Below are 11,815 nucleotides of genomic sequence, written 5' to 3'. Positions count from 1 at the left end.
ACAATGAAGTCATCGTCATAGGTAATTTCAGTGTCCACATCTCTAACTGGCTTCACTTTTCACATTCCACTGATAAAGCTGGAAGAGATGTGAAAGGCATATAAAACAGATTGTCAATCTACCAACAAAGAATACCTGATAATCCCTTTACCATTACATTCAACATCCTTAACGTTTTCTTAACTAGTTCTCTTTTCAGATATACCACAGAGGTTACCTTCAATAATTCAGATTATAATCTTGTGCTCTTCCTAAAATACTCTTCAGTAAGCATTCTGAACTCTGTGTGTGTGTGTGTGTGTGTGTGTGTGTGTGTGTGTGTGTGTGTGTGTGTGTGTGTGTGTGTGTGTGTGTGTGTGTGTGTGTGTGTAACTTTATAGTCCATGTCTGTAAAGGGACATACTGTAAAGAGACACCTTCCTAGTTTATGTTGCTCCCACCTACAAACCTATAGTACATTTTGTACCATGGGTCGGCTAAGGTTATCAATTTTACATATATTTTTTGTATTTTTAATTTATTTTTTTACATAGTCCAGAAACCCTGCTCTAGAGACCAAACGTAGAACTTTTTCAAGTCACTTCAGGCCTACAATAAGCAGAGCGGTGGCTCACATTGGGCAATGAAATTCATCTCCTACCTAAATAATAGATAATAATGGTATATTCCATGTCCCTCCCAGATACAGTTGAAAGTTGTGTTGTTGTCAGTTTTAATGGAAACAACCATGAAATATCAAGCAAATTGCATGCAGATAAAGACAAAACTCCCAATGCCTGCAATAGTTAACTTCAAATATATATATATATACAGTCTTGGTTCCAGTTGTAATGATGGTAATTCCTTATCCACTATGAAAAACTACAAATACTGTTCCTAATGAAAGGGAGCATAGAGCTCAGACAACACAGTACTCATTTTGCATATGCTAGATGAACCAAGATTGTTACCATACATCTCCATCTGAAATATTATTTATTTATCTCACACACACACACACACACACACACACACACACACACACACACACACACACACACACACACACACACACACACATATACTGAGAGATATCTACATGCCTCATCCCATCATTATAGACTTCAAAACTTAGGTATCATTTCCACACTAGGAGCAAGAGCTAACCGACTCATCACTGATGAGGACGAACTAGCCAAGGAACTTTAACATTTAAGAAACATTTTCCTTCCAAATGGCTATAGTGAGCATACCATCTCCAGACTACTCAATCGACATGAGATCAGAGAAATTTCTAATGGAGAAGAAAACAGAGGATTCATCATGCTCCCGTACATTAACTCTGTGTCCATAAAACTAGCAAAAATACTTAAGGAATATAAATTCAAAGTAGTATTCAACATGAGATCACTACTAAGATTGGCAAAACCTTAACATAGCCCACTTCAATATCTGGGTGTTTATCATCTATGGAGCCTGGTCATCTTACTATGGACAGATAGAAAAATCAATTGAACAATGCATTGAAGAATATATTCAAGATATCGAATACCATATAAATGAAGCCTCAGCTTTGTCATCACATGTGGTCTCTTCAGCTGACCCATAAGACAGTTCGCAAATGAGACATCAAGTTTTATGGGATAAATCAGAACTATTACATCATTGCTATGATACAACAGAAAGAAAAATATGAGAATCTTTGGAAATAGCATTAGATCCTAAACATAAATATTAACCAAAGTATTAATTTGTCTAAATACATGCTAGTCTTCATTAGTCAAGAATGTTCGTGTGAATACATCCTAGTCTTATAACATACTAAATATATACATATCTATATATATATACATATATAATCAGTAGTTACATTGATTCGGTGATTGGATATGTTCATCTTTTTTTGACTGACTGAAACCGAGAAAATAGATAACAAGTTAATTTAATGGAGCACATAGCATGTTTCATCAAAAATGACTTTTTCAGGTGTGGTAACACTTAAAGCAAATTAAAAAACATAAAAACCATAAAAACACTGTGCTACTATAATAACTGACTTGTGAACTGAAGTTAAGTTTGAATTGTCATCATAGTTCGTTCTGTAGTTCTGTTGTTGTGCAAATGTGAGCGTATGAGATCACACGTATGCCAGTACCAAATGGCAGAACTATGCGAGTCAGGTAGACTATAACTAAGATTGCTGTTGATATAAGATGAGTCTAGGGCAATTTCTTTGGATTCAACTATGTGCGATTCCACTTCATCATGACAAATATAAACATTCAATGTTGCATCCCAATCTACTCCGTGTTGACGGCCTTCATCATTTGTGTTCACTGAAAATAAGAATGTGTGAGGGTTTGCCAATGCATAGAATATCGTCTACGTATCTGCCATAAAAGGTGATGCTGGGGGGGGGGGAGTAGAAGTGATTCAATGTGTGCCAGGAATAATTCTGCTAGTTGTCCACTGATGTTTTGGCCCATTGGGAGACCGAAAATTTGAACATATAAGGAGTTGTTGAACTTAAAGAAGTTGGCAGATATTGTGCCCTTATTTGGCAGATGCAACTTGCAGCCTTGACATAGCCCTACACTCATTCCGACAAAGTTCTTTAAGTTCAACAACTCCTTATATGTTCAAATTTTTGGTCTTCCAATGGGCATCAGTGGACAACTAGCAGAATTATTCCTGACACACATTGAATCACTTCTACTCCACCCTTCCCCCCCCGGCATCACCTTTTATGGCAGATACGTAGACGATATTCTATGCATTGGCAAACCCTCACACATCTTCGCTTTACAAACATCCCTCAACAATTATAGCAACAGACTACAATTCACCATGGAAACAGAACAGAACAAATCTATCAATTTCTTAAACCTGACATTAATCAGAAGCAATAACAGGATAGCTACGAAGATATTCCACAAAACCCACACATATTGGAAACTACCTCCATTTCAATTCATACCACCCATATTCCGTTAAAAAATCAGTCATCCTATCACAATTTATCAATGCTTACAAATTCTCAACCAACAGCAATTATCTTAACACGGAACTAAAGTATTTAACACAAGTTTTCAAAAATCGCAACTACCCCACACATCTAATAAATTACGCGAACAATACGGCAAAATCCCGTCATAACAATAATACAACCAAAAAAGACTTCCCGACACGTATGGTCATCAAATTGCCATACATCCAAAACAAATACAAAGCCTACAAATACATTTTCAAAAACACGGACTATAAGCTAGTATTCACCACGAACCAAAAATTAGCAACTCTCCTAAAATCTACTAAATCTCTCACTCACAAAGAAGTATTTGAACACCACAACGTAGTCTACAAATTTCCTTGTCAAAAAGACTGTGACATCACCTACGCTGGCTCGACTATTAGGTCCTTATGGACTAGACTACAAGAGCACTTCAGGGATTGCAATATTCCCATTCCGGAATATCTGAACACAAAAAAACATCGCAACATCAAAAAGAAAAATAAAACACAGAGTACAGGGAAGACAGAAATTGCAGCTCATGCCCTTGAACTAAAACATATCCCCCAAATTAACAAGGCCATAATCATAGCTAAACAAGACAACAAAACAATGCTTAGAATATTCGAAACTATTGTCATAAAATGCAATGAAAATTCTATCAACGCCCACCGCCCCTACCTAATTTCCGAATGTTGGATGATCCAGAACTTACAAATTAAGCCACACCTTCGGCCATGTAGCGACCACAAATGCCCTTATTTGGCAGGATGCAACTTGCAGCCTTGACATAGCCCTACACTCCTTCTGACAAAGTTCCGATGATGGTCAGACGACGACCGAAATGGTCTACTCCCCGTTAACCCCTGTCCCAGTTTCCACATAAGTATACCTTCCCCTTTGTTTTCCCCGCTCTCTCCCCCCCACAAAAAATGCGGCCCTAAACAAAATAATATATATATATTATTAACAGTAACCCGGGTTTCCAAACTTATTTTCCCGCATCAAAACACACCCCCATGTTCCTTCCCCTCCTCTTCTCCCCCGTTTATAAACAACCTTCAGCAGGATCATGGAATTGGAAGGCATCGTAGAACCAAAACAAGGTATGTACAAAATTTTTCTACCTCTTTTATTCTGCCATAATTGCCTTCTATACTCACCCATAATGCCCTAAAATATATATATATACCCCTTTTTTGAGTAATGATAGCCAATGTATTAAAATAAGGGACACTCCTAAACAAAAACAGGCTATAATAGCCATAATTATATTAATAGTGTTTAAGAGGAGTAACATGGGAATTTTCCCAGAAACTATACTTAATGAGGCTAGTGATTGTGAAAAGATCAGATGACACAGCTTGCAACTGTATCATGAAGTGAGGAATTGAATACAAAGGAGATCAATGTGGCTTGCACCTTACTCAAGAATTATCTGGAAGAGGCAGTGTCTGAATGTATTCCAAGGGTCAGAAGATTTAATAAGATAGGTGTGAAATGAAGGAATGAAGAGGTGTAGCATGCAATCTGGAAGAAGAAGAAGAACACATTACATCAGCAGCACAGGATGAATGGTAATAATTAATGGCATAAAGAGGTAGGTGAGAAAGGTGTCTTGCTTGGTTAGGGTTGCAAAAAGAAGAAGCAGATATCTAATATGCAAAAATAAAAATAAAAAAATTCCAGGGTATTCTTTCAATCTGCAACATTATGCAGAACTTGGATTCAATGGGAGACTTTGAGGGGAGGACTGATAGTGATACAGCAGGAAGCATATGGGGAATTGAGTAAACATTATGTTAATAAAGTTATAAGTGTTGATATATCAGTACATACCTCTTCGACTTGAGTCTTACCATTGAGCCAAATACCAAATGAGTGGAAAGAGAGAAAAATTGTCCTACTTCATAAGGGAGGTAAGTGTGATAAGACATGGCTTCAAATTATAGGCCAGTCTGTGTCTGGAGCTGTGGTTAAAGTATATCTAGGTAAATAAGGACAAAGATTCAAAATTGGGCTGAAAATATCAGTATTGTCTTTGATGGACAGCATAGATTTGCTAAAGGATGATAACATTTTAGCAATCTACTTATTATAAATTTTCTTTTCTTTTTTCCTTATACATATATTAGGCCCTAGTGGTCCATTACACTTGTATTAGGCATGGTCTATTACGATTCAAAATCACGACCGCCTCAAGGATAAGGTGGTTAGCTTTATGCCTCCCAGTGTGTGTCCTATGTCTGTAGATGCATGTGTTCGTGGGACCAGTTTGCCTGTTCTGGGGGGAGGGGGATGAAAAACCCGAGTTTCTGGGTGAAACACCTCCCCTACCTCCATATGAGACCAGCTAACTCACCTTTAGTCGAAAGAGACCAGATAAAGGTTCCTCGTGTCTTGGATGGGAATCGAACTCAAGTCTTTCTGACCAAAGGGCTTCGCCTATACCAAATGAGATACAGAGGCTCACTTATTATAACAAGGTGACAAATGTATTCAACAAGGGAGATGCATACACAGCGATATATTTAGATTTTGTGATGGCCTTTGATGGATTGCAACATGACGAGCTGGTAATTAAATTGGAGCAGCTGGTACTGATAGTACAGGTGTTTCACTCATAGGATGCCCTGAGTTATCGTTTATTACAGATAATATACAAGATAGGCAAACATAATTGTGGTAGTACATACCTTGAGAGATGTCCAACTTATCACATCACAACAAATGCTGGAAGTGACCGCCTCCTTTCTGCAGGCACCAGGCAACCTGGCACTCCATGTTTGCAAATGTCTCAATTAGCTGAGCATGGCTGATGATGTCGTCAATTGCAGCAGTGATGTTTGCTTTCAATTGCTGGAGTATGCGTGGTTTACTGGCATGGACCTTTCCCTTCAACATACCTCACAAGAAGTCTGGGGGACTGAAATCTGGAGACCCTGGTGTCCATATTCCTTTGGAGATTATGTTATCTTCAAAGAAGCTGGTTACAACTGACATAGACCTTTTGGACGTGTTAACCGTCTGCTGGAAGTAGCCACATTCTAACTCAATGTCATCCAACTGATTAACAAATGTGCCAATAATTTTGCAGCACACGTCTGTGTTCACCATCGTTTCAAAGAATATGGGTCTTATGACATGCATGTTTACCGCATCAAGACTGGTTGTGAACTGAGCTTATCAGGGTGTGGGGAACTCAACTTCGGAAGTTGGCGACAGTTCCTATGGCAGCTGTAATATGGCACCACATAGGTGAGATATGCCAGAGCCATGTGCATTTAAACATGTCTCTATCCATGTCAGTACTCCCATAGTTGCAACCATCTTGTTTTCATATTATGTCTGTAATAAACAATAACTTGGGGTCTACTATGAGTGAAACACCCTGTAGATTATTATGCTGGTTTGGATATTGGCTGAATGATAGGTTTTAGTAATTTTTGTATGAGATAGCAATATCCAAGAAGAGGAAAGTCATTAGTGGTGTATCCCAAGAATCCATTTTGGGATCATTGGCATTTAACTTATATGTTAATGATATCAGAAAAGGTTTGATTTGCAATATTATATATTATAATATTGCAAATATAATTTATTATATATATATATATATATATGTATAATAGGAATGAAGGAATAGGAAGAATGGGAAGGAATAAGTGATTTTTATAGTGACGAAGTAAGAGTAATTTACTCAGGTGGAGATAAAAAGGAAAAAGGAGTTGCACTTGTTTTTAATAAAAAGAGCATCATTACATAAACTGTCTGAATGACAAGATTATGGTGGTAAAATTGAAGGCTGAACCATAACAATAATGCCAACAAGTGACCATTCAGATGAGGAAATAGAGGAAATGTATGAACAATTACAAGAACTAATTATGGAAGAAAAAAGAAAAGACTATATGATTATAATGGGAGATTGGAATGGAGTTGTAGCAGAAGAAGAGGATGGGAGTGTAGTAGGAAGATACAGACTAGGTAATAGAAATGAGAGAGGGGAAAGGTTAGTGGAATTTTGTAAAGAAAATAAGCGAATAATTACAAATACTTGGTTTAAAAAATCTAAGAGAAGACTATACACATGGAAAAAACTAGGAGATACAGAAAAGTATCAAATTGATTACATTATAGTAAAGCAAAGATACAAGAATAGTGTAAAAAATGCATGCACATATCCTGGCGCTGATATTTACTCTGACCACAACCTACTATTCATAGAAATAAATGTGAAACTAAAGAAAATAAAAGAAGCTATGAAAAGTACAAAATGGAATTTAGAGAAATTAAAAAATACCAAGGAATTTGGAAATAGATTGGAGAAAGAATTAGAGGAAACAAGTTTTGTACAAACTGAAGATCCAGAAAAGAAATAGGAACAAGTTAAAAAGAAAATAAAGCAGATTGCAGAAGAAGAAATTGGATATGTAAGAGCTAAAATAATAAAAAAAACCTTGGATAACTAACGACATGATTTCTCTAATGGAAGAAAGAAGAAAATAGAAAAATAAAGACATCCCAGAAGGGAAAATACAATATAGAACCCTGAATGACAAATTAAGAAGAGAAGCAGGAAGAATTAGAGAACATTAGCTTAAAAAACAATGTGAAGAAATGGAAAATTATGAGAGAGTGGTAAGGTATGATCTTTTATATGAAAAAGCAAGAAGCATGAATCACAAGAGAAATGGAATTCGAGCTAGAGGCATAGAAAATAAGAATGGAGAAATCATAACTGAAGAAGATAAAATCCTAATGAGATGGAAGGAATACATTGAAGATTTATATGACAAGATAAATAGACCAAATGAGTTGCCATTAGAAGATATAAAGAAGGTATATGAAGATGATCTAGGCCCAGAGATTTTGAAGACAGAAGTAGAAATGCCCATTAAAGAACTAAAATGTGGAAAGGCAGAAGGAATAGATGAAATACCTGCAGAATTCCTGAAACAACTTCAGAAGAAAGGAACTGAAGAAATAATCAAAATAATAAATTTAATTTATAACAAAGGAGAACTACCAAAAGATTTTATGACCTTAATATTTATACCTATACCAAAGAAAAGTAATGCTGCGAACTGCAAGGATTTTTAGAACAATAAGCCTCATTTCCCATACATCAAAAATGCTTATGAGAATCTTAACATGAAGAATTGCATCTAAAGTGGAAGAATTTCTTGGAGAAGATCAGTTTGGTTGCAGGAAGGGTAGGGGAACAAGAGATGTGATTGGACTGTTAAGAATAGTAAGTGAAAGAAGTCTGGAAGTGAATAAAGAAGTTAATATCTGCTATATAGATTTTGAAAAAGCTTTTGACTTTGTAAAATGGGATAAGGTGGTGGAAGTAATGGGAAAGATTGGAAAGACAGAAGGCTAATTATTTCACTTTATATGGGACAAACTGCCATGATGAGAGACATATATGGTACAACAGAACCAGGTATCATTGGACAAGGAGTAAGAGAAAACTGTTCTCTGTCAGCAATTTTGTTTAATATGTATTCTGAAGCAATGTTTAAAGAAGCACTGGAGAATTCGGAAGAAAGAATAAAGATCGGAGGTAGTCAGATATTTGCAATAAGATATCTGTTATTAAATGTTAGATATTAATATAACATCTGTTGAATAGATTACTGGAATCTTATATCAATTATGGAATGAAAATTAACATCAGAAAAACAAAGGTAATGAAAATAGCAAGGAAAGAGGCAAATATGGATATCAGAATAAATAGGGAAAAATTGAATCAAGTAAAGACATTTAAATATCTAGGAGTTAAATATTAGCAGTGATAGAAGATGTAAAAGTGACATAAAAGCAAGAATAGCAATGGGAAGAGATGCCTTTAATAGAAAATGGAATTTATTCAGAAGTAAAATGGATAGAAACCTAAAGAAAAGACTAATAACATGTTATGTGTCGAGTGTTGCCCTCTATGCAGCTGAAACTTGGGCATTGACGAAAGAAGAAATTAAGATTTTGGATAGCTTTGAGGTGTGGATTTGGAGAAGGATGTAAAAAATCAAATTGACAGATAAAATAACTAATGAAGAGATGTTAAAAAGAGTAGAAGAAGAAAGAAATCTGTTAAAGGAAGATAAAAAGAAGCAGGGGAAACTGGATTGGACATATTCTGAGAAGGAATGAAATCATCAGAGATGCCATCAAAGGAAAACTAGACGGAAAAAGACCCAAAAGAAGAGTAAAGAAAACAATGCTAGATGACATGCTGAATGGAGACAGGTACACAACCTTGACAGAAAAGGCTCAGAACAGAAGAGAGTGGAAGAAAAGTTTCTGCTACTAAAAGAAGAACCTGCTCAATTGCAAAATACTCAACAAGAATATATGTATATTATAATAATACATATGATATTGCAAATAAAATACATATTATGAACAAATGATACACATTTGTAAAGAACTGTAAGAACTTGGATAGACTGGGTGAATAGGTATACGTGAGTGTGTAGTTACCAGTTGAATGTTTCAAAGTGTTAATTTTTAAAATTCAGCAAGCAAAGGTGGGATCTAGAGTATACAACTGGTGGTTGTGAGGTCATAGAGAAGGTGGATAAGATGAGGGATCTGAGAGTAATGGTAGATAAGTACTTAAAATGTGGTGGGAGATACGTTGGAAAAATTGTAAATTGTCACCTGGTTTTGGAAAGGGTCCAGAAATGATTTACTAAGATGGTTTTTGGGCTGTTGAATGTCAAGTATGAATAGAGATGGAGGAAATGCAATTTGCAGAGTCCAAGTGGATTGGAGGAGGAAGAAAAGGGGAAGGGGATATGACTGAGACATAAGTTGGTAAGAGGTTATTACTAGATTAATGTGGATGAGATTTTTCATAGAATGGGGGGAGAAACAGGGGCAGATAATATACAAGATTCTTGTGAGAGAACAACAGGAGACTCTGGAAGCTGCAGCTGCATACGGTGGATGCAAGTGAGAGTAAGTTTTTTATACGAAGAGTGGAGAGGAAGATTGTGAATACATTTTAAACATTGTATGATGTACTTTATGTGTGTATTTGACAGTGGAACCTCCCACAATGAGTCTTTTGACTCCATAGAGGTATGATGATGATAATAATCTGAACAGAAGGACATGATGTGATTTGGGAGGATAGGAAAGCCAAGAAGGGAGGAAGGAGTACAGTCAGTGTTAGCAGAGAATCTACATTCAACCTATAGCACATTAGTGATATGTGGTGGGATGTAGGCAATGCTTGAGAAAGAAGAAATTACTGACATTTTCTTGAAGATTTCCAGGGAGTCCTCATAAAGTGTTTATGGAAACACTTTATGAGGAAAACTGTTCTAGAGGACAGAGGTAGGTGGGAAAATGAGGAAGAGGAGAAGCAGGTTTGTTTGCAGTTGTAATGAAAAGAGATGTTGGGCAGCTGCTTCTTCTGCTATTGATTTAACAGCTTTTGATATTTAACATTTTTGTCAGTTTACTGGAAGAGTGACCCTGTAGAAAAGATACAGAACTGAAACAATGTGTCTTTGAACTGAACTGATGAGGAACGGATCATCTATGAGCCAAACTACTATCCTGTGGACAGCATCAAGAATATTTAGGTAGTTTTAGGTGTACTGTCCCAAACATATGAACACTATTCTAAGAATGAGCAGATTTTATATTTGTATTCAGTTAGTAGCTGGGTTTGGGTGGAAAAGAATACATTTTTTTTATAGACTGTGGAAGCTATTGAAGTGATGTGCTTAAGCCAGTAGAGGTTGGAGGCAAATGTTTGTCCAGAGAGAGAGAGAGAGAGAGAGAGAGAGAGATCTGATCCTGTCTGTTGATTTATGTATTACTGTAAGGGAAGATGAGCTGAGATCTCTCTCTCTTGTGAGAGAAAAAGCAAGAACTGCATTTTGGTGGCAATGAAAAGTGGAACAATTATCCTTGTAAAGCCCTTCTTCTTCACATCCTAGGCAAGATTTGAAATTTCTAGAATTTCTTTTAGTCTCATAATTAGCTTCTTCTCTTTGAGGATGAGGCATTTGACTGTTTTGGCTTAACTGGTATTTCCATCATGCAGCTGGTCTCCCTCTCTTTCCCTATGGTCTATATTTATCCACCTCTTTTGGTAGCTGATAGCCCTTCTTAATGGTATCTCCACCTTGATGTGGTAAGGAGGTTTGCATCTACTAATTATTATTATTATTATTGGACACCTTCAGGGAGTCCAAAGACTCATCGAGGGAGGGCACCTGCTCTACAGCTCTGTCTCCACTCAATCCACCAACTGACCTCAACTCCACCAATGCCATCTACCCGGTGGCGGATTAAGGATAGTTGGGGTCCCTAAGCAAATTATATTTGCCCCCCCCCCCCAAAAAAAAAAATAATAATAAAAAAGAATTTTAAAAAAATAAAAATTAGGTGGCAAATAAATGAAATTTTGTACTTTTGAATTTTTTGAACTTCTGGATTTTTCTGCATGTTAAAGAGTTAAAGGATGATAAATAATAAAACTTTTTATTTTATTTTTTTATCAGTTTTTTTACTTGCACTACACTCAAATAATGAAAACACGAAACGTCACACTAAAAAGTTATTTTTGAAACAAACACCTCACTCTTACATGATTCAATAACAAATGAAGTTAAGGAGCAACCAGGCGAAACTTCCTATCTCGGCAATGAAATCAGTTTTCGTGACATAGAAGCTATCAACAGCGCCGACATAGGTAATGCAATTTAATTTAAAGCGTAGATAGCGTGCGCTGTTCAAAATATGAAGCTTGTCAACTAGTGCCTACATTGGTATTGTGGCATTATTTAAAGCATAGATAGTGTG

The sequence above is a fragment of the Typopeltis vanoorti genome, chromosome 3, assembly GCF_054136105.1.
Source record: "Typopeltis vanoorti isolate ZY-2024b chromosome 3, IOZ_Tvanoo_1.0, whole genome shotgun sequence".
Classification (NCBI taxonomy): domain Eukaryota; kingdom Metazoa; phylum Arthropoda; class Arachnida; order Uropygi; family Thelyphonidae; genus Typopeltis; species Typopeltis vanoorti.
This window is presented reverse-complemented; position numbering follows the sequence as displayed.